The sequence below is a fragment of the Schistocerca gregaria genome, chromosome 1, assembly GCF_023897955.1.
Source record: "Schistocerca gregaria isolate iqSchGreg1 chromosome 1, iqSchGreg1.2, whole genome shotgun sequence".
NCBI classification, from domain to species: Eukaryota; Metazoa; Arthropoda; class Insecta; order Orthoptera; family Acrididae; genus Schistocerca; species Schistocerca gregaria.
In genome coordinates this window covers 706,763,031-706,782,950 of record NC_064920.1, presented here as the reverse complement: position 1 = coordinate 706,782,950, position 19,920 = coordinate 706,763,031, and positions in this window count along the sequence as shown.

Below are 19,920 nucleotides of genomic sequence, written 5' to 3'. Positions count from 1 at the left end.
TTATAGCTGAGATGTTTAATGAAATCACCAATAGCATCTTCTTCATCATTCAACTTGGAGATTCGTTCGAGAGGTTAAGTAACAGGTCCAAGTGCTTCTCCGAGAGACTGAATTCTTGTGAGGTGCCCTAACATAAGGAATTAGAGTTTCTCTCTGATAGCCTCACACACTTCGATGACTTTGTTTTCTCGGCATGTTGTTATGCACAAAGCAGACTTTGAGACAGTGTTCAAGTTATACACACTCCCATTTGCTTTCTTCTGAATACTGTCAACTGATAAATCACAGATTAGCCTCAAAATGGCTTGATAATGAGTATCTGCTTCTCTGAGACCTTTAGTGACTTGTTTCAATTCTTGTAGTATGATGTTTGATACTATCGCTGGGAATCTGAATTTTCATTCATGTATTGTGGTGTTGATTCCTACATGTGCTTAATAAATCTTTTCTAGATTCATATTATGTTCTCTGAGGGGGATAATATTGTAAGCATTATCCTTACCAGCTGCTCTAAAATCCTAGATCGTGTTTGACCCTTATTTCCCATGAAGCAGAAGAATTTCTGTATTTCATTTTCCACTACAAAGTCATCATATGTAAACACAGTATTTGAGTTTACTCCTGCAGATGAGATGATACTGCTGCTTTCACTGCAAGTCTTGCATGTTATACGATCAGTGTCTGACAGTATCTCCTGCAATAGCTGAAATTTGGACTGAAATAACGATTTTTCAAAATAAATATACTTCTTTAACGTGAATCCCATCTGAACTCATTAGTAAGGACGTGAGGATATAAGTATTGCTAAAATACAGTTGACCTTCAATTATCGATCATGCAATGAAGCGCCAAAGAAACTAGTATAGGCATGCGAGTTCAAATATACAGATATGTGAACAGGTAGGATACGGCATTGCAGTCAGGAATTCCTACATAAGTCAGTGGAACACCCCAGACGTCCAGAAATGTTACAGAGTGGCTCCTGGAACACCGTTCCGAATTTAAACTCTTCCGCTGGCCACAAGACTCCCCTAACGTGAAGACATGAACATTATTGAGTACATCTGGGACACCTTGCAACGTGCTGTTCAGGACAGATCTCCACGCCCTCGTACTGTTACGGGTTTATGGACAGCCCTGCGGGATTCACGGTGTCAGTTCCCTACAGCACTACTTCAGCCGTTAGTCGAGTCCATGCCACGTCGTGTCGCGGCACTTACTGCATGCTCGGGATGGGCTAAACGATATTAAGCAGGTGTACCGGGTTCATTGGCTCTTCAGTGTATATAGTCGGACATGAGTAAACCATTCCTCTTATTTTATTTCCCGCTAGTATTATTAGAGGAATTTGTTACTAATAGTCTTTGTGAAGAGGATATTTCATCCAAATGCTTATGGTGATAACTACAAACTACATAAACCTACATGGAGTTTCAAAGTGAGATAAAAAGCATGTACATCTGCCACACAGTTCATTTGCTTCACAAACTCTTACATGTGGTTGGATATATGCACATTCTCAACTACAAATGCAGGCATATACCTACATCTAATATGCTGGAGTCCTACGTATTACTGCATATTGCTGTGCAACACCTGTCAAAATAATGAGCTACAGTGAGCTAGTTCAGTGAGATGTGGAGTTTGCCAGATAGTTATATTAAATTGGTCCATAAATTTTTGCAAATCCTGTAAACATATGGCTGCCAACTTAACCTGTGATTGAGTGCGTTTTGTATGGTATAAGTAATATACATTAAATACTTAAGCCTGCTCCTCACATAAATGGTCTCCAACTCATTACAAAGTTTAACTGTTTGTGGGAAATCGGTATGATCACTTATAACACGGAAGAAGTTTTATTATTTTGAGCAAAGATGCCCACGATTCCCGTTGAGGAATCTCATAACTGAGACCACCTTGTGAGACACAATACCATTTTATCGCCAAAACCCTTTAGATTTTCAGTTTACTTAGACTTGAATTTAAAGCGAATAAGGTAGTGATTACTGACATGTGCTCGTATTTTGTGAAGGTATCTTCATGGGTGGATACTCTATCATATCATTTGGAAATTTTAAAAAAAATTAGTTAAACCATCCATGTGTAAGTAGGCTGTTTAGGTTTTTTTATTGGTAACGCCACGTAGCACTCTGTATGAAAATCGCTGACTGTGCTGTGTGCAGTCTGAGGCTGGTCGGCATTGTTGCAATATTCGCCATTGTAGTGTTGGGCAGTTGGCTGTTGACAGCGCATATCGCTGTGGAGTTGGAGGTGAGCCGCCAGCAGTGGTGGATGTGGGGAGAGAGATGACGGAATTTTGAGAGCGGACGATCTGGACGTGTGTCCATCAGAAAGAGTAAATTGGTAATATTGGATATCATGGATTGATATATATATTATGACTTTTGACCACTATTAAGGTAAATACATTGTTTGTTCTCTATCAAAATCTTTCATTTGCTAACTATGCCTATCAGTAGTTAGTGCCTTCAGTAGTTTGAAACATTAATTTAGCTGGCAGTAGTGGCGCTCGCTGTATTGCAGTAGTTTGAGTAACGAAGATTTTTGTGAGGTAAGTGATTCATGAAAGGTATATGTTATTGTGAGTCAGGGCCATTCTTTTGTAAGGATTATTGAAAGTCAGATTGCGTTGCGCTAAAAGTACTGTGTGTCAGTTTAAGCACAGTCATGTATAATTCTTCTAAGGGGACGTTTCACATGCACAGACACATGTGCAGACATACACACATACGCACAATACACACATTGAAAATTCTTACATGATGATGGAGACTGACACTCCATCATTGTGGTGATAGTAACTCTTCAATTGATAATTTTTTGCTTAAATCATTCTTTATTGCCGGGTATACATATATTTTTCATGTTGCAGTTTGGGTAAATGCACAAGATAAGTGTGCAGTCATTGCAGCACTCTAATTGGGGTTCTGTTGTTTGAGTCTTTGAGTCTACAGTTTGAATATATTAATACTACAACTACTAATATTACTACTACTCTATCATCTGCACCAGAATGACCACACATCTTTATGAAATCTTATTGGAGTGTTAAAGTGGGTGATGATCTAACAGGAACGCAATTACTGTATGGTTATCAGGCTTCAAGTTTTTTTATTAGCTCATAATAGTTTTGAAGCAATATATTCTTTCATTACAACGTCTACAGGATTTGTCACTCCAGTATCTGAAAGAATGTAGCCTTTAAAGCATAGAGATACGTTTATTATTTGGAAAGTTAGGCGAATTGTCTTCAGTCGCCTCGTATCAAATTTATACGTTGTATGTGTGTGTGTGTGTGTGTGTGTGTGTGTGTGTGTGTGTGTGTGTGCGTGCGTGTGTGTGTGTGTGTGTATAGAAAAATCCTGGTGCTAGAAATAGCGTTACTTAGAAATACCACACACCGCTCTTCTGATAAGTGCTTTCCTGTGTTGTACTGTTAATAGCATGAACTGAAAACAGTAGAGAAAGTAGGTTCGGAAATAGCGTATCCTAAGCGCATTCTTGTGTCAGAGTGTTTACAAATGTCATGCAGTTTAAGCAACACCATCACGCGAGTTGTCACGTTCCAGGTGACCTAAGAGACGTCACAACTGAGCTAGCATCAGCTGGTGTGGCCTAGCACTTAACAGCAACAGTTTAATCCAGCATGATGTCACTTGCTGCAGACAGTGGCACGATGACACCACGTATGCAGTCCTTGTGGCTTCTGAAATCAGCTCAGTGCAGAGGAGGCCAACTTTCTAGCCTATCCTACCTAAGTAGTGATGGCAACTGTTTAAACAGCGTGGATGGACTGGCAACTGCTGAGGGAGAAATCTTCTTCTTCTATATATATAAAAGAAAGTCGTGTTAGTTGCACTATTTGTAACTCAAGAACGGCTGGACCGATTTGGCTGAAAATTGGTGGAGAGGTAGCCTTTGAACCAGGAGACGGACATAGTATACTTTTTATCCCGTTCGACAGCTATAAAACGTGGTATAACAAAAACGCATCTGGCATGGAATAACAAAACGCAAATGACAGCTAAACGTCTATGCTTAAGTATCAGTATACATAATTAATTAAAAATTTAACGTAATGTGAGGAAGCTTCACCTGACAACAAATACGAGAGTTGCAGTGCTTGATGATTCATCTGCTGAAGATTTCTCTGAGCAATTGCCGACTATCGGTAATGGTCGAGTACCTGTCGAAGAATCGAGCGGATTGATTTCATTTCCTCATAGTTTCTGTAACTTTGTCTCATCGAAAGGCGAACTTATCAACAAAGTATTCCCAAACATCATTGCTAACTACAAAAGTAATGAATGGTTGATTGAGCAAGCAATTTTAGAGGCTAAGAATTAAGATGTAGTTTGACCTAGACTACATAATTCAGAATGAGATCATTGGTAAAATGCATTCATTCAAATCTATTGCCTGTCTAACAAATGAAGATGAAGCCACCAACTATCCAGTTGAATTTTTAAACTCCTTGGATGCGCCTGGCTTACCACCGCACAACTTACGCCTAAAAGTTGGCTCCATAGTAATCATGCTTCAAGACATAAACCAACCAAAACTGTGCAGCGGTACGCGTTTGGTGGTAAGTAAATTGATGAACAATGTTATTTACTCAAAGGAAAATTCGGAGGTGAGGAAGTTCTCATTCAGAGAATCCCGATGATCCCAACCGATATGCCGTTTGAGTTTAAAAGACTTCAATTTCCGATCCGTCTTGCATTCGCCATGACCATTAACAAATCAGAAGGCCAATCCTTGAAAGTTTGTGGTTTAAATCTGGAATATCCATGTTTTTCACAAGGTCAGTTATATGTGACATGTTCATGGGTCGGAAGACGATCTGCGTTGTTTGCTCTTGCGTCTGATAATAAAACAAAAAAATGTCGTGTATCACAAGGTACTTAATTGAATAGTGGAAGCTATGCACCAAAAAAAACATAAAGAATAAAGAATCATTAAAATAGTTAATTTTTTATTTGTATTTCCTAATAAAAAATTTAACTTAAGATCAAAAATCTGATTATTTATTGGTTTAATGAGGAACAGAGTACGCCAGGTCAGCTAGTTGTTTAAACATTAAAAATGAGCATAGCACAAGTGGACTGCAGGAATTTTTAAACTGGGATTTTTTAATTTGCCCACCAGTTTGAATTTCCCGCCGCGTTAGATTAGGACAGTTAGCCTAGTTCCACGACTGTCTTTTTTTTAATGCCCCGCAATTTTAAAGATAGGGCAGTTGGACTATGTCTACTGTCTTGGATTGTAGGGTCACAGGGACGGCGAAGTAGTAGTGCTGAAATCAATGATACGTGACCTAATCAGGTGATATCAGAAATTTGACACAATACAGCCTGGGAGAACCATTTCCCTACTACTGACACACCTAGCCGCATTCTTTTAGGTTAACTGAACATTCGATAAGCGCGTAGAAGCTCACGTTTGACACAGGAAGCTTGGCTCTTTACTGTTCCCAGCTTTAATTTTCTCTCTCCCCCTTATGACCATTTTAGTATCTGCAGTGATTCGGTTTACCCACCCAACCCGAGCACTGGTATGGATGATAGATCACAGACACCGGGGTTTCATACTGTGACTGCACCTTGCTCCCAATGAGTAGCCGCCACAGCAGCAGGCATGCCACACGGGGCCATCCGCTGGCGTAAATGTGCCTGTAAATACTACAGTCCCATACTTCGGCAGTAGCGTAACTGCCTTTGCCTGTCTTAACCGTTTAGGTTCGGATTGCTCGTGGGACTGTTTGTACACACTTACGACGATTTCGCTACGCTCTGGACTTTGCTTTTGGGCACAGGTTCACTTCGTGCACTCCATCGTCACCGACATCAGGAACTGTCTACTCATTTCGCTTCTGTTTGCGCTACTCCCAGTGCGAGTGATCATAAATTATGTTCTACCTACACAGAATTGGACAGAAAGGTGCCGACGAGGACTTCCTCCGCCGACAACTACACTAATGTCCAAAATTAAAATAACAATCGGAAATTTTGGAAGGTTACTTTTATTTTGCCACAAAGCAGGTGATAGTAAAGTAGAAACGACGTAAAGAAAACAGACCGTAAACGACTACAAAGTGCATAACGGTAGATATAAATGTTCTTCGTTTTCTCCAACTGAACGGATTTGCACACACATTCCAACAACTGACTGCCGTCTTCGTTATGGGGTGTGATCACCTCTGGCAGCAATACAGGCCTGACAACGACGGAGCACGCTGCGAATGATGTCATCAATCTCATGTTGACGCAATAAGTCTTGGGGAGTGGTTGCTGGATGCTCACGTGACGATACTATCCCGTTGGATGAGTGAGTGCCCTGACGTCATCGCTGGCGTGTTGTGCGTCAACCGGAATGCCGTCTTCCGCGCAGAACACGATCGTACGGAGATCTGTTGACAGTTTATACCCTGAATAAGACACAGGAAGGGAGAATAGCGATTTGTTGCTTTAATTTTGGATACCAGTTTGTTTCAGTGAAGCAAAGGCGCTGGATTTCTAAAGCTGTGGCAGCAACAGTTGCAGCTGCAACAGCAATTAAAACAGCAGCAATAACAAGAAGAACAGTCGGATTTACAGAAGCAGCAATGGCAGCAGAAAAAACAGCAGTGGGAAATTTCAACAGCGACAGTAGAAACTGATGCTACAATTACTGTAAGACCAACAATAGTCTGCAGCTGCAGCTTCATTGCCTCCCCTTCTACCATTCGCTTGCTTCGACGAAGCAAACATTGGTTGGGAGGTCTATTTGAGTAGTTTTTTTTCTTCACGACAAGGCAAGCCAAATAACTGACCCAGGACGTCAGGGTGCACTCCAGTAATAAACTATTCGAAGTGGTGCAAAAGCTATGCCCGTTCTCGGCTCCCATTACTTTGAGTTTATAGTGATTGTGGTTTTCTGACCGGCTATTACGGTCACCAAGCCTACGTAGTTGCAACTGGGCTCAAATTAAACGTGTGTCAAGCAACGTAAGCGACATTATGCAGTACGGGCTGTTTACTTGCAAGGCTTGGCACCCAAGTGTGATTTTTTTCCCGTAAACAGTGTGGCGCATTGTACGTGGTATCATTAATCTATGTTGTTATTACATGTCTCACTTCTGAATAGATCAATTACTGTGAAGGCTTTAGAATCCTCTGATCCAAACCTGAATGATGTGATAAAGCTCATGAAGCAACAGCACCAGATCAATCTAAGTTTTATCATGCTTCTAATGTTCATTTCCTTTAGTACTAGTCGCTGTTTTTTTTATAATCAACTGATGACAACCAGTCAACGTCATCATACGATTTAACAAGCACCCCTTTGTCTGTTACCCCAGTGACATGGTATTTAGTAGTTAGTGCAGTAGCAGCAATCCACAGCGCTCATCGTTAGTAGACGTACATAATTAGAAATGTTATTGTTCGCCGGTGTTGTGTCTCAAAGCGAGCCGAAGCCCGTACAACGGTTTCCTCCCCATTATTGCTGGAGAGCGCCAGAAAAGTTAAGTTCGACCTATCAGATTATGTTCATATTGTACCAATGGCATCAACGGCGCCGCTCCATTTTCCCTGATGTCACACGCTCTGCATGCCACAAACTGGGCCATCTGGCAAGGGTTTGCCTCGGCTGGCAGGCTACAACAACAGACGTCTGTGTTCTACATCTACATGGATACTCTGCAAATCACATTTAAGTGCCTGGAAGAGGGTTCATCGAACCACCTTCACAATTCTCTAATTATACCAATCTCGTATAGCGAGCGGAAAGAATGAACACCTATATCATTCCGTACGAGCTCGATTTCCCTTTTTTTATCGTGGTGATCGTTCCTCCCTATGTAGGTCGGTGTCAGCAAAATATATTCTCATTCGAAGGAGAAAGTTGGTGATAGGAATTTCGAGAGAAGTTTCCGTAGCAACGAAAAACGCCGTTCTTTTAATGATGTCCAACCCAAATCCTGTATCATTTCTGTGACACTCTCTCCCATATTTCACGATAATACAAAACGTATTGCCTTTCTTTGAACTTTTTCGATGCACTCCATCAGTCCTATCTGGTAAGGATCCCACACCGCGCAGCAGTATTCTGAAAGGGGACGGGAAAACGTAGTGTAGGCATTCTCCCTAGTAGGTCTGTTACATTTACGAAGTGTTCTTCCAATAAAACGCAGCCTTTGGCTTGCTTTCCCCACAACATTTTCTATGTGTTCTGTCCAATTTAAATTCTTCGTAACTGTAATACCTAGGTATTTAGTTGAATTTACGGCTTTTAGGTTAGACTGATTTATCGTGTAACCGAAGTTTAACGAGTTTCTTTTAGCACACTTTCCATTATTTGTGGTCAACTGCCACTTTTCGCACCATGACGATATTTCTTCTAAATCGTTTTGCAGTTCCTTTTGATCTTCTGACGACTTTATTAGTCAATAAAAGACAGCGTCATCAGCAAACAACCGAAGACGGCTGCTCAGATTGTCTCCCAAATCGTTTATATAGATAAGGAACAGCAAAGGCCTATAACACTACCTTGGGGAACGCCTGAAATCACTTCTGTTTTACTAGATGCCTTTCCGTCAATTACTACGAACTGTGACCTCTCTGACAGGAAATAGCAAATCCATTCACATAACTGAGACGATATTCCATGAGCATGCACTTTCGCTAAGAGCCGCTTGTGTGGTACAGTGTCAAAAACCTTCCGGAAATCGAGGAATACGGAATCGATCTGAAATCCCTTGTGAATAGCGCTCAGCACTTCATGTGAATAAAGAGCTAGTTGTGTTTCATTACTCCGAGGATATTTACTTCTAATTTACACATGTCGACAGCTGTTCTCGATTCGAATTCTGGAATATTTACTTCGTCTTCTTTAGTGAAGGCATTTCGGAAGGCTGTGTTTAGTAACTCTGTTTTGGCAGCACTGTCTTCGGTAGTATCTCCATTGCTATCGTGCAGAGAAGGCATTGATTGTTTCTTGACGCTAACATACTTCACATACGACCATAATCTCTTTGGATTTTCTGCCAGGTTTAAAAACAAAGTTTCGTTGTGGAAACTGTTGTAGGCGTCTCGCATTGAACTCCGCCCTAAATTTCGAGCTTCTGTAAAGGATCGCTAATCTTGGGGATTTTGCGTCGGTTTAAATTTGGCATGTTTGTTTCATTGTTTCTGCGAGAGTGTTCTTACCCGTTTTGTGTAGCAAGGAGGATCAGCTCCGTCGTTTGTGAATTTATTTGGTATAAAACTCTGAATTGCTGCCGATACTACTTCTTCGAATTTAAACCACATCTGGTCTGCACTTATATTATTAATTAGGAATGAGTGGAGATTGTCTCCCAGGTGGCGTCAAGTGAATTTTTATCTGCTTTTTTGAATAGGTATTTTTCGCTTATTTTTCGAGGATTTGGGGATTACAATAATCAATCTCACTACGACAACCCTGTGTTCACTAATCCCTATATCGGTTTCGATGCTCGTTATTAACTCAGGATTATTTGTTGCTAAGAGGTCAAGTGTGTTTTCACAACCGTTTACTATTCGCGTGGGCTCATGAACGTTTAGCACAATTGCGGATGATATTTTATGCGTACCTCCGGAATTAAAAATGTATTTTCACCACATATCGAGGGTAAATTAAAGTCCCCACCAACTATTATCGTACGAGTCGGGTACGTGTTTGAAATCAAAATCAAGTTTTCTTTGAACCTTTCAGCAACTGTACCATCTGAACTGAGAGGTCGGTAAAAGGATCCAATAATTATTTTATTCCGGTTGCTAACAATGACCTCTGCCTATCCTAACTCACAGGAACTATCTACTTCAATCCCGCGACAAGTTAAACTACTTCTGACAGCAACAAACACGCCACCACCAACCGTGTTTAGCCTGTCTTTTCGGAACACCGTTAAGTTCTTCGCAAAAATTTCGGCTGAGCTTATATCAGGTTTTAGCCAGCTTTCAGTGCCTAAAACGATTTTAGCATCAGTGCTCTCTATTAGCGCTTGGAGCTCTGGCACTTTCCCAACACAGCTACGACAATTTATAACTGTTATACCAATGGTTCCTGTATCTACGTTCTTCCTGTATTCAACCTGCACCCTTTGTGACTGAAGCCCTTCTTGTGTTTTCCCGAGACCCCCTGACCGAAAAAAACCGCCCAGTCCACGCCACACAGCCCCTGCTACCCGTATAGCCGCCTCCTACGTATTTTGGACACCTGACGTATTCAGCGGAACCCGAAACCTATCTACTCTTTGGCGCAAGTCGAGGAATCTGCAGCCTCTGATTCAGACCCTCCACTCGGCTCTGCATCAGGGGTCCGCAATCGGTCCTGTCGACTATCCCGCAAATGGTCACCTCTGCTTTCATCTTGCAAGCAAGACTGGCAGCCTTTACCACTTCTGTTAGCCGCTCGAAACCAGAGAGAATCTCTTCTGATCCAGAGTGAGACACATCATTGGTACCGACGTGGGCAACCACCTGCAGTTCGCTGCACCCTGTGCTCCTCATGGTACCCGGGAGTATACCCTCCTTGTCAGCCACGTCCCTAAGGATCCCCATAACGCGATTGCCCGGATCTTGCAGGCTGAGTGGTTTCCTCTGAAACCGAACAGGTGACAGCTTGTGGCTCAGCGACAGTGTCAGCCACAGATAGCACCTGGAACCTGTTCGTCAGACAAACTGGGGAGGCCTTACGTGCGGCCGCGTGGGAAGTTTTTCGCCGCCTGCTTCGCCCCGGAGCGACCTCCCACTCGACTACAGGTGAGGATTCGGCCTCAGTGCGAGCAGTAACTGGGTTTGCCAGCGGTGAGGAGCGATCGGAGGATTCAGACGTGCTGGACGTCCTTTGGATCTCCACGGCCGGCCCACAACAGTGGCGCCCATCCACTGCAGACTCAAACTGTGTAACCGAAGCCATCATAGCCTGAAGCTGAGAGCGAAGTGTCGCCAACTCGGGTCGCATCCGCACACAACAATCGCAGTCCCTGTCCATAGTAAAGACCGTGGAAATCTAAACTGCCGGCCGTAGTGGTCTCGCGGTTCTAGGCGCGCAGTCCGGAACCGTGCGACTGCTACGGTCGCAGGTTCGAATCCTGCCTCGGGCATGGATGTGTGTGATGTCCTTAGGTTAGTTAGGTTTAAGTAGTTCTAAGTTCTAGGGGACTGATAACCACAGCAGTTGAGTCCCATAGTGCTCAGAGCCATTTGAACCATTTTGAACCAAATCTAAACTATGCAGATAAACGAACTATCGGCACGTGCTGCGCAACTCTACTGTAGACCATGGCGAAAACGGGCAAACTGTGTCTAGTAATATGCAGATATTCAAAAACCTAACTACCGATGCACTCAAGTGAAACTAAATAATTTGCCCCTGATTAGGAACTTTTAATATGTCACAAAATCGGTTCGCTTTCTGACGGAAACGAAAACGCGAGATCTGTGGCTTTTAGATATTAAATTTACACGAAGAAACTCGAGAAACTAAACTATTAAAGCACACATGATACAATAAAATTCCCTCCTGGTTAGGAACTCGTAAATTACACAAAAGCAGTTACTTACCTGTTGCTCCGTCTATCCGGGTCGGCTACTACCGCCTGCACGCTATCTTGCCGGTGACCAAGTAGCAGCAGTAAACAAGATACGGAATTTAAAGGAATACTGGCAGATCTCCAGCTCGACACTGGCATGACCGTGTCCCTGATTGCTCTGCTCACGTAGCGGAGCATCAGGCCTCCACAGCCATGGTACCCACAGTGGAGCTTGGTGATGTACAATGGCCAGTGAGTCCTGTTGTAGGGCCACATTTCAGTCCAAGCTAAGTACAACAATACAGCTGGACAACTAACAGTGCTAGCAGAAAACTCTTGGAAAGCTAACTTTTTTGGCTTAGATGCTCTTGCGCTTTTTCCTCTTCAGATTCAGTACCAACTGAAACCAGTTTCAACTGCGAGACCATTCACAGTATTTGATACAATATGTGCGCAGTATTAGGGGCTGTTTGAACCTATATTAGATTATACAAGAGTTTTCCAAGTCTACATCTTCTTAAAAGCAATCAACGGAGCCTAAGTTTTGTAAAGAACGTCCAGCATCTTTTGCTACGCACGACCAAGTTAAAGTGAAACTATATAGTTTGCAAAGTGTAAGAGTAGCATGCCCAGTATCGTCTAGCCAGCGGGCAACGTCCTTAGTCGTAGTTAAGAAGCTAAATGGGGTCCCTTAGAATTTGTGGTGATTTTAAGTCCACCATTAAGGTTCAAGCAAATGTCCGTCTATATACATTTCGTAGGATGAATGAGGTGGTAAAATTGGCTGGGGCCATTATATTTCAAAGATAGTTCTCGCTGACGTCTCCTTGCAGTTGTCTGTAGATGATATGGTGAAACAGTTTTGGTGACTAATATGCCATTCGGCGTATATCATTATAACAGGTTGCCATTTTTGGTCGCAAGTACACCCATGATAGTTCATAAATACCTCCAGCATGTCATCTAAGGTATCCCCAACTGTTCTAATTATTTAGACGTCTTGATAATTACAAGGACCACATGGAAGTGGCACCTCCGCGATCTACAGATGTTGTCTGAATGACTCCAAACCTGTGGTCGCAGCGATAAATCTAGTTTGAGCCAAGCAAAGAGAACATGTTGATATCGCCAGACCATTCCACAGACTAATGTGGTTGCTAGCTGCCGACTTTCTCTCTGATTTTCTCTGTAACAAATGATTACCACTGCCACAGCAGCTAACACCCATGCTCCCGCCATCATATTTGCAACAGAACATAGGGGAGACCTTCCACTCTGGTTACTGAGAATGGCCCTCAGTTCACAGCATTTTTGTAAATGTAACAGCACTGAGCATGTCACCACAGCCCCTTTCCTCTCCGCATCAAATTCGGAGGCCAAGTAGATGGTCAGGACCTCCAAAACACAGATGTACGACATAACAATGACAGTCGACTCTGGGGAAGCACCACCTCGCCACTTACCGGCCACCTCCGTAAATGGACATAGCCCAGTCGAATTTTTACACCAGGTGCAGACCACATACTCTTTTCGATCTGCTGTGTCCGATCTGTGGGCCCACCACCCATGCATCTAGCCATATAACCATGCACAGCCGGAATCCTAGGTCGACCCAAGTCGGTTTTGTTGGCAATAGGGGGTGGCAAACGTTTAAGGTTACAGTTTGCTTCAAGTATGTAGTCAGGCATCGAAATGAGCTCCAGGCACCAGGAGATGTACCGTCCCCTCCTTCCCTTCAGCCGCCCACGGGGCATGACCCACGCAAACATGCAAGGTGCAGGTCTGCTTGCCACCACTACAACCTCTTCCCTTGTGTTAGGCGTCAATAGGGGCTGGCGATGATCAGTGATGGGAGCTGACGGATATGGAACCCCCTAGGGCACTTCTGGCTTCCCCAACACTGGAAGTGCCCCCACCCCAGAATAGACGGAGATTGAGCGTTTTGGACTGAGTTCCTCATCACGACCATGGCTGGCACTCACTACCCTGAAGCCGCGACCAAGTTGAGCCTCAGAGCCCACTGATCCACTGGGACTCCCACGGGCGAAGTCTGCATCCGCCTTGGTCCACCTCTTTGAGGCACTATCGTGCAAGCCCCTGGTGGATATTTCGGCACCTCTCTCTCCACTTCATCCCTTCGTCGACAAAGTTGGCACAGGCTGACCATTTCTGGCCCTACGTGCCAATTAAAGGGGGAGAGGGGTTAAGTATCTGACGTAGTGCATGTTGATATCGCCGGACCATTCCACAGAACGAGTTTCGATATGGAGGATAGATCGGAGGTACTGAAGCTCCATACTCGTGCCCTCGCTTTCTCCCACAGGGGCACCGCCGCAGTCTCTGGCATCTCACTTCGGGCCGTCCACTGACGCGCGAGTACCTGTAAATACCTCGGTCTGTTGCTTTTCCGTCAGTTTTCGGCGTTCTATTAAGCGTAATCTTGCTTGCTTTACGTTTTCCAATTCAGATTGCTCACTGGTTTGTTTGTGCACTCTAGCAACGACTTCGGCACGCTCTAGACGTCGTTTTTGGCTATCCGTTCACTTCGTGAATTCTGTCGTCATCGACCTCAGGAACCGCCTTTTCCTCCCAACGATCTCTGCGTTACCGTCAATGCAATAACCATGAACACTATGTTTTACCTATGCAGAACAGGACAGGAAAGCCAAATCAAACATGTTAGTGAAAACATAACATTACATCTCTCAGATACTAATCGTAGTCGTCCATATGAAACACTAGCATTTTTCCGTTCCCGTCTGTTATTACGGCAATCTGAACTACAAAAAGCCATAAGGCTTCAATGGATACTTCGTTGCCAGCGATGCCAGTTGCATCTGAGTTTTGTGACAAGGGGATAAAATTATTTGAACATTATGTCGGGATGCAATGAAACATTTTCAGATAAGTTTGCCTATTCCGCGAGATGCTGCTCGAAGACACATTCTCGTAACTTCGTCGCCGTCTTGCGTTGCGGAGAAGTCTAATCGCGTTCTGTTATGCTCCATCAACAGGAAATGTATCTCGTAATAACAGACTTTGAGAAGGGACGAGTACCGAAGGTCTGACGCCGAGCAGTTAGTTACAGCCTGGTGAATGCGTCACGCGTGTTTCTTTGCTCATACTTACTTTTTTCCTCTGTCTGAACTTGTTTGACACAGTAATAACGATCTGCAAGACTTTATCCCGATATTTATATGTAAATTACGCAAAACCTGTTTCCACTATGTTGGTTAATCATGTACGTCAACAGTTCTAAGCACTATGTAGACGAAAGTCTTAAAGAGATAAAACGAGTGAATGCTACTTTACTGCACAAGCATAGTACACAAGACACTAATTAAAACACAAGAACGGTCACATATAGAACACATGCTTTCTAAGAAATTGGAGTCCATACATCTTTACAGCAGCAGTAGCCAGAATTTTCCTTAGAATGAAATGTCTCGCCCTAGCCCGGTGAACTGGATGGAATGAGCAAACAGCCTACCAAACCCTCTATCTATCAAAAGTGCACTGACAAGTTGTTCATACTGAATAATACCGAATAATGCTAGGCCGCTCAAGTAAAACAAAAAGGAACGCCACATCATCTGGTTGGGAAGAAATTACAATGGGAGTCCCATAGCGCTTTTGCTGTATGTTAATGTATTAATTTTTATTTGAATCAGGAGGCAGAATGAGTCCTATCTGCAGATGACACAAGCATTGTTGTGAAGCCGAGCAAAGAAGCGTCAACATAGAAAATAGTAAATGACTAGTTTTGCACAACTGAGCTAACTTAGACTTCGAAAACTCCTAGCTAATCCACTTTTGAACTGTCAAAGAGATCCTACCTCCTATTAACCTAGAATACCCACAAAAAATAATAAACTTGGTAGAAATTTCTTAGGTGTACATACTGATGAGACCTGTAAGCGGAAGAACCATATAGCAGACCTAAGAACTTTAGGTGAGCTAATATTGTCATAAGGATAATAGCCGATTTCGGGAAATGTAACATGTCTGCAAATTTTCATTCACACTTTGGAGTAACTCTTCACACGTGTGAAAAGTATTCATTGTACACAAGAAAGTAATTAGAATTACGTGTGGGGTTCATACATCTACATCTCGCAGGCATCTCTGTAAGCACATGGGAATATTAAACAAGTCACACAATACATTCATGCACTTCCGAACTTTTTTTTTATGAGCAGACCAGAGACTAACAGAGATATTCCCAAGAACAAGAGTAGAAGTTAAAATTACCAGCATTATCCTTTAATGGATCTAACTTTGACAATGAAAGGGTTGAAATATGTAGCTATAAAACTCTTTGACAATCTATCCACAGAAGTATCTATCCACAGTCTGGCAGATAGCATAGGGTCTGAATGTTTTCAAATATGTATTCAAGATGTTTCTTAACAACTCATTGCTATTCTTGAATAGAAATATTAGACATTTTCAAAGAAAACTGTAAATGAGCAACATGTAGCCATATGAATATTTTATTCATTTCAATATTTTTTTTTATAAGTGCATGTTGAAACGTCCCCTTTGGAAAATTATAAATTACTGTGCTGGTAAACTTCTGACGTTATTTGATTTTCAAACAGCTGAGCAAAACTGAACGAACTCAGACTTTTCTCTCTTTACTTATTCTGATCGTCACTAAACTAAAACACAAAATTTTAAGCGCAACGCAATCTGACTTTCAATAATCCCTACAAAATAATGGCCCTGTCTAACAGTAACCTATACCTTCATGAATCACTTACCTCACAAAAATCTTCGTTACTCGAACTACTGCAATACAGCGAGCGCCAATACTGCCAGCTAAATAGAAGATTCTAACTACTGATAGGCATAGTTAGCAAATGAAAGATTTTGATAGAGAACAAACAATGTATTTACCTTAACAGTGTTCAAAAGTCATCAGTTCATGACATCCAATCTTACAAATTTTGTTTTTCTGACGGAGACATGTCCAGATCGTCCGCTCTCAAAACTCTGCCACCTCTCTCCTACATCCACCACTGCTGGCGGCTCACCTCCAACTGCGCAACGTTACGCGCTGTTCACACCCAACACTACAATAGCAAATATTCCAACAATGCAAACCAGCCACAGACTGCACACAGCTCAGTCAGTGATTTTCAAGCACAGCGTTACGTGGCGTTACCAACATAAAAACCTAAACAGCCTACTTACAATGTATATTTTTATGTTTGTTGTGTTGAAACATTTAATATCATAACTTTTATCGTGAATATGATTTATGGGGACAAGTAACTAATTAGCTATTGTGGCGTGATCGGGCATAACGGTTACCAGAGCCACATGTCGAATACCTTGCAAAGCGGCGGCAGGTGACACCTGACGCGCCAGTTGGTTCCATCTGGCCAGCGCGCAAGATCGAAGACGGAGTGAGCCATAAATGCAGGTGCTTCGCTTACTGTGCGGCAGAGTTATTTAAGAAAAACTATGACAATGGTTAAGTCTAGTATTACAGAATAGGGAAACGTATGGTGGAACAAATCTTTTCAGCAAACTGGCTACAGACGATACAGGACGCACAGAAAATTTGTATCGAATGTCATTCGAGTGATTTCAGAATCTGTTTATTGTGATGCGAATTTTTCGAGGATACACGTAGCAGGAATGCTACATTTTGCGAACAGAGATTTCCAGTACCTCCGCACTTATTTGGCAAAAGGAGATTTATTTGAGAGCTTGACTTATTTCTATTCTAAACACCCAACAAAGTGTGTCAGTGATGGTCAGTTCTTGAACGGCTCTCACAGGTATACTCATATCCTTTGTAAAGGTATATTCTTTATCGTCTCATATACAACCATCCTTTAAAAGGAATTGTAATTACTTGTTTAGCTGTTGCCTGTAGAAGCTCACTTGTCTAAAGGATAAAAAAAAATTAAAGGGATAATTTTGTCTTCAGACAGACAGCGAGTTTTCACTTCAGGATAGTTATTTACAAATAGGTATTTATTAAGACTGAAAATAGGTTCCTAGGATTCAGTAAGTAGGTTTCTGTGATTTCTGCGTCCTCCTTCTGGCTGCCTACCGATTGAGATTTTGCGCCGCATCTGTTAAACTTCATGAAGAGACATGTATGTAATCCTGTCGTCTTATTTGTATGTGGCCGATGTTTGTTGCCCCACTTGATATAATTTCACTCACTATAACAATATATGACGCACAAGAGCTTTGTAAGCAATTCTCTCACAGAAAAAAAATTGCATTTTCCCAGTATCATACCAACACATCGAAAGCTGCTGTTTATCTTATTAATATCGCATAGGAATCACGAACGTAAGGTGACATATTAGAGCATAAGGGGTCAGACAATCGTTTTACCCTCACTTAAGACGCTATTGTCATGAAACAGAGAGTGGTTCATCTTAGTACGGCGTACCCTCCGCCATGCGCTGTACAGTGACACGAGGACTCTGTACATGGATTGTGTACGTGGAAGTAAACGCAACCAGCTATAAATGTTTAGTAAAAATATCACCATTTGATGATGAGCTTACTGAAGTATGTTAGAATCATGTCTTTGATGTGGTGACAAACATTTAAAAAACAGTGACTGTTTTTGATGCTTTATTCAGTTCAGTTATTCTGGTTTTTAAATGATTTTTTATCTCTCCTATTCCCGTTCTGTCTCTACCCAGCATTTCAAATTTATGATTATTGGTACCGGTATCTGTGTGTGTGTGTGTGTGTGTGTGTGAGAGAGAGAGAGAGAGAGAGAGAGAGAGAGAGAAATTAAATATTCAGCTGGTCTAACTCACCAGACATCAGAGGATATATGAATTTCATTACGTTTATAAACATGTTTTAGAGAATTCCGTCAGCCACGTGCTTAAATTATTTAATTCTCCAGCATTTTCGAAGTAAACTTTATCATCAGGCAACAAGTGGCAGTAGGAAAAAACTTAACATGAATTCGCACAGAAGTTTTGAAGTAGCAGGTTGTAGCAGGTTTCTGGCTTGGCATATGTTGTGACATGCCTGCAAAAAAACAGAGAAGAACGTTTACTGGTTCTTTGTTAAAAAAACAAGTAAGTAATCACTCAGTCTGTTTATCTTCTTGTGGTGCATCTACATTTTTACGATGCTGTGACAAGCTGCTTTGTCTTGTAATTTGTTATATCAAATATTTTATATTCTCTCGTGTCGTAATGCATTTCACGTACTAAATCAAAAATGCTTCGGCCAAATGTGCAGAAGATATTTCGAAGTTACAGGCAGCACAAGCATCGACATATCGATAGTGAAGTCAAAAAAATGGTTCAAATGGCTCTGAGCACTATGGGACTTAACATCTATGGTCATCAGTCCCCTAGAACTTAGAACTACTTAAACCTAACTAACCTAAGGACATCACACAACACCCAGCCATCACGAGGCAGAGAAAATCTCTGACCCCGCCGGGAATCGAACCCGGGAACCCGGGCGTGGGAAGCGAGAACGCTACCGCACGGATAGTGAAGCCGAACCATGTTTTGTTACGACTGCCATCTCGTTTCTACTTCACAGTGAAGTTTACTATAATAAACGCGTTGGAAGGTACAGAGGTAAAACATATAGGGACTTCCCGTAATATGTTCTCGATTTGCTGCCAGGCCACCTGGAGCGCTACAAGTTTATCAATCCGCTTTCTTATTGCTCGATTTTTAGTCTTCCATGTTTTCGTTTCGTAAGTTGGTTTCATCACACGGTGCTTCTGATGTATAGTTCGTATTCTGATTGTGTTCTGCTCGCATCCGTGATACTGGGTGGTATAAATTACTCCCATGGTACTTTTTTTTGTTTCGTATAAAACAGAAGCTGCTTTCGTTGCATTGTGTTTGTGCACTTCCGCGTATTTGTTACTGCTCACGAATCTGTGTGTGAACTGCTCGATTTAAATGCGTTGTAAGTTCAAATATTGTTTTTATTCCACTTTTATTTTTGTTTGCCTCCGTTTTCCATACGTTCTCCCATTTAATGGAGACATGTATTTTGGTAGATTTTGACAGCATTGATATTCAACTTTATTACAGCTTGTCACGGAATGAGTATGTAATTCTGGTTTGAATGGCGTTGTTCCTTGCCATTGAGTGTCATGCTTTTCATAGTGGCTTGGTGAGTATGAATGTAGATGAGTATACTTTGTAGTCTTGCTCACTAGCCCATTCTTCCTTGCAAATGCTAAAAATGCAACAGTAGTTACGTAAAGTTTCCACACTTTATTAGCAGGTACAACAAACAGTACATTGTAGCAGAAGTCAACGAAAATTTCGGTGGCCTCCATTAAATTCGAGAGTGCGAGAAACAGACGGCAACAAAAAATAACGTCGCATTTAAATCGA